We start from the raw sequence: 4,069 nt of genomic DNA on the forward strand, positions 1-4,069 counted from the left end.
TCCTCACCACCAACAAGCCTGGGAAGGAGCACACAGCAATAGGTATCGTTGCACGAGATGAATATTTTTTTAAAAAAAGGGACAAACACACAATTTGTTTTGCAGTTTATTAACGGAAATGTTTTCCTATAATTAATCACGGTCCAGAAAGCTGCTCTATAGCACGCCGTGCCTCCCTGCCCCCAGCCAGCCCCCATGTGGCCTGAAATTTTGCAAAGCCCTGCATTGTTCTCCCTGACACCGGATCAGGCAACACAAAAAAGCAACTGCCAGCTCAAAAGCAATCCGGCGATAGAGCCTGGTGCTATCTAATCAAGGGCAAAAGGTCACTTCCGAACAACTGGGCAATAAAAGATTATTTCCAGCCGCAGAACAGAAAGGCCCCGTGGTGGATGCTTGAAAGGGGGGGGTGGGAGGAGGGCAAAAGGGCTCCCGTCTGTGGGAGGAAGTGCATTGAATACAGCCAGCAGACGGGAACCATCTGGCTTTGTGAGCGGTCTGTTCTTGAGGAGAGAGAAAAAGCCCCCTCAGCGGGGCCGCTGACTCCGTGCATCGATTCAAGCCGCCTCCCCCCCCAGCCTGAGAGCAGCTTTCCCAGGCACGGGGACTCGAAGGGGAACTTTCCCAAGGGGCGGCCGCGTCTTATCAGGGGCTGGCTGCAACAGAGGGCTCTGGTCAGGCAGCCAGCCTTGCAGATGACCAGCCGAGGCTTTCTGTTTTTACCAGCTGTGTTTTTAATAGCAAAAGAGATTTTTAGCAGCATTCCCCCCCCCAACACCTCAGCACTCATCCCCCGATGCCTGCACACCAGGCTGGACGGACATCTCCTCAAGATGAAACTTGGCACACGCAAATCGCATCCAGAGCCCACAGAGGAGGAAGTCAGGAGTGTTGCCAGTGCTTTGGGAAATATTCTCCTTTCCAAAAGGCAGGGGGGTGGTCACTACACTCTTTACAGCTGGCTGTGGGTCACCCCGGCTCATCTGAAAGGAAGCCGAGTTCAGAGGCGCAGCTTGACGTTCATTGGTTTCTAAATCTGAACCTCTGAGCGATTGTCCCAGCAAGCCCAAGGGCTGGGGCCCGAGCAAATAGCCTCCAGCTAATCCTGTTGCAGTAGGGGGGAAACGAAGCAGTTAAATGTCCAGTTTATCAACAGAAAAACAACAACTGAGCCTTTGTCCTAACAGGGTGCATTAGGAAACCGTTTGGCAGGGCTCATATGCATGAGAAACCAGGGCAGCTGGGAAACGCTGACGTACGTTTTAGAGAGAGCCACGAAGACACCGGATGAGAAAAATACTCCTTGCATTGATTTTCTCCAAGGTCAGCTTCAAAAAGAAGAACTCAAGAATTCTGAACATGTCTGACACTGCTTGACACTTGAGGGTTTCATTAAAAATTAACACTCACGTAAAAAAAATCCTCAAAGCAAGAATTAAAACTCAGAAACATGACAGAATGCATCCTCCACCATACCCTGCTCGTGACAGGACAGAAAACAACATTACCAACATCATTTTGGCCAAATGGCAAAGCCAGGGCTGCAACAGCTGCAGTATTTATCATAACCTAAGTCATGGGGCAAAAACACCAGCACTTCCACTACAATCTCACCAAAATACTAGATATCAAACAGATGTGGAAACACACAGAATATAGTTCCGAGGTGAGGCCAAAGGAAAAGCCTGGAGTTAAACAGTTAAACTGGATCACTGTAGAACGGAATAAAATAAAATAAAATAACCAGCTTCACTTACCCGCCCCTCACACTTTTTTTGCCATTCAGTACCTCTTCTCACTTTTTACCCAACTAAAAGTTTCTAACCAGGTAAAAGCATTTTTCTCTAAGGATTTTAAACACTCAAAAAGTATTGGAAAAGCACAAGCAAAAGCCTCTGACTCCACTTCCCCTATTTCCTCAGGAGCTGAGCAAAAAGCACTGCATGGTTAATCAGGACAAGGTATTCAACCCACGCAGCATACATGGAAATTGTGTTCCACTCACTGTGCAGCCTCTGTGGGGAAACAACCTGAAGGCAAAGTGTGTGTGTATGTGTGTGTGTATATATATATATATATATATATATATATATATATTATGTTTATATAAAAACGTGCATGTATATATATATGTGAAGCAGGTGAATCTCAGATCAAGTTTGTTGCTGCTTTGATAGCAACACTTTCAGCACTTCATAAAGTAAAAACAGTTATCGGAGCAATGAAATTTTGCCTAGGAGAAGGCATCTAAGAAACCACATCCCCATAGCAGTCCCCTTATAGACAAGGCAAAAGTATATGATGAAGTTGTCATCAGGAAGAGCACAGCCCCAAAATCCCAGGGCACAACCTATGACAGGAATTTACATAGAGCTTTTAAGGAGAAGCAAATTAAACCTTTCCTTGAGTGCCATAAAAAATAAAATAAAATCCCAAAATGAATGCTTCCATACCACAGCAGTGCAATATTCATATTTCAGTCACAATCAAGACAAATATCTGGAGCAGGGGGGTAGTTTCTAGTCTCAAGTACAGTAACAAAACAAAAAAAAGATTATTTCAGAGCCACATCAGCATCCTTTGAGGCCAGAGCATGCCCCAAGAGCCCTATGCTAAGCAGCCACCCTGGTTTCCACTTAGCATTAATTACAAGCCTCTTTCTTAGATAGTTTGGCAGCTTTGTGGTTCAAGGAGGAAAGAAAAAAATATATCCTATTAAGTGTAGCCCAGCAACCCGAAGACTGAAAGATGGGAAGCCGTTCCCAGCATGCACAAGCAACAGAGTTGCACTTGAAAATAGAGGTTTTAATTGCAAGATGCATTTCCAAACTACCTTGCTTTCTGGGGGGCACCTTGGATGGGGCAAGACATGCCATCAGGCAGTTAATGCCCTCCAACAGCAGCTTCCCATCACCAGCCACATACAGGGCTATGGTTGTGAGGTTTTAAAAGTGCACCCTTTGTATCACAGGGGTATCACCCAAAGGCCCTGTCCTGGACAGGGACTATCTCTGGTTATGCACCAAAGGAGTAAGAGTACATTCATTTGGTAAGTACCTCAATGTGATCTCTCCAGAAGATGTAGAGCAAGTACTTTGCAAAAAGCAGATAGCATAATTCTCACACCAAATAGCTGAAGCTTAACAACAGGTCACAGGCCAGTTTTTTCACCAACACACTATCTGAAGTGTGCTACTGCAGACTCTAGCATCGTAGCATAGACTCACCAAATACATTCCAGGTGCTTCAGCACAGCTCCAGCAAAACAGAAGACAGCAGCGTGATTCCCACAGCCATGCAGTGACATATTATCTCTCTCAAGTAATAAACAACCCCCAAAGCTTAATATTGCAGATCTTGTGGAAGGCCCAGAGATCAAGACAGACTGTGAGCTGTACCAAGAGGAACAGGCCGAGAGCTTACCCCTACATCTGAGCAAAGGCTCCCTTACTAGGTGTGCCCCCCCGAGATGAATTTGCACCTGCTGATTTTGTGGAGTAATACAGCTACTCCCTAGGAGCAGAAACGAGCCTGCGCAGGAGCCTCTGACTGCTCACAGCTTTCAGGGCAGAAGTTTTCCATTTCACACTGAGCTTTCAGATCCTGGAGCACCAGTCTACCTTGTCCTCAGTACCCTAACTTGCTTAGCCAACAACCCACAGGTGCACTGCTTGATCTTGCTGACTTGGGATCCTGCAGGGTTGTACCCTGAAGGAAATATACTGCAGTAATCTACTCTACAGATTAGGCATGCAATCACTATTTCTTACATCCAGTTGTAAATCAGACGGTTTCCTGCCTAGGCATGGATAAGAAGATAACCCCTAGGCTATGCACCAGCTGACAATATCAAGTCCTTTTGTCAAGGAAATGAATGCAGATGACTAAGTGCTTTCACCTGTTTCCCTTTGCCAGGTAGCATCTCTGCTGTTTGCCTGGACTGAGCTAAACTCATGGAGACAAGCATGTGAAACTATTAGTCCCCTAGAAAGTGGAAGGCAGGGGTGCTGGGGACCAGTAACCAAGTGTGGGCATTGGGGTGCCCAGCCAGGACGACAGGCCAAAGCCA

At 46.2% G+C, this 4,069-nt stretch overlaps 1 long non-coding RNA gene across 3 annotated transcripts; it reads right to left on the reverse strand.

Moving 5' to 3' along the window:
* Nucleotides 1–716: 716 nt before the first annotated feature.
* LOC118167151 lies at nucleotides 717–3,407 on the reverse strand. 3 transcript variants are annotated; one of them, XR_004750970.1, is made up of 3 exons: nucleotides 3,228–3,407; nucleotides 1,260–1,422; nucleotides 717–1,105 (listed from the first exon to the last, which is right to left on the reverse strand). It is a non-coding gene; the product is annotated as an uncharacterized LOC118167151 (long non-coding RNA). The 3 variants fall into 3 exon arrangements; XR_004750972.1 differs by having other exon boundaries at nucleotides 1,260–1,405; nucleotides 3,224–3,407; XR_004750971.1 differs by lacking the exon at nucleotides 3,228–3,407 and adding an exon at nucleotides 3,127–3,193.
* Between the last annotated feature and the right edge of the window lie 662 nt (nucleotides 3,408–4,069).

Source organism: Oxyura jamaicensis, chromosome 4 (genome assembly GCF_011077185.1).
Source record: "Oxyura jamaicensis isolate SHBP4307 breed ruddy duck chromosome 4, BPBGC_Ojam_1.0, whole genome shotgun sequence".
Classification (NCBI taxonomy): Eukaryota; Metazoa; Chordata; class Aves; order Anseriformes; family Anatidae; genus Oxyura; species Oxyura jamaicensis.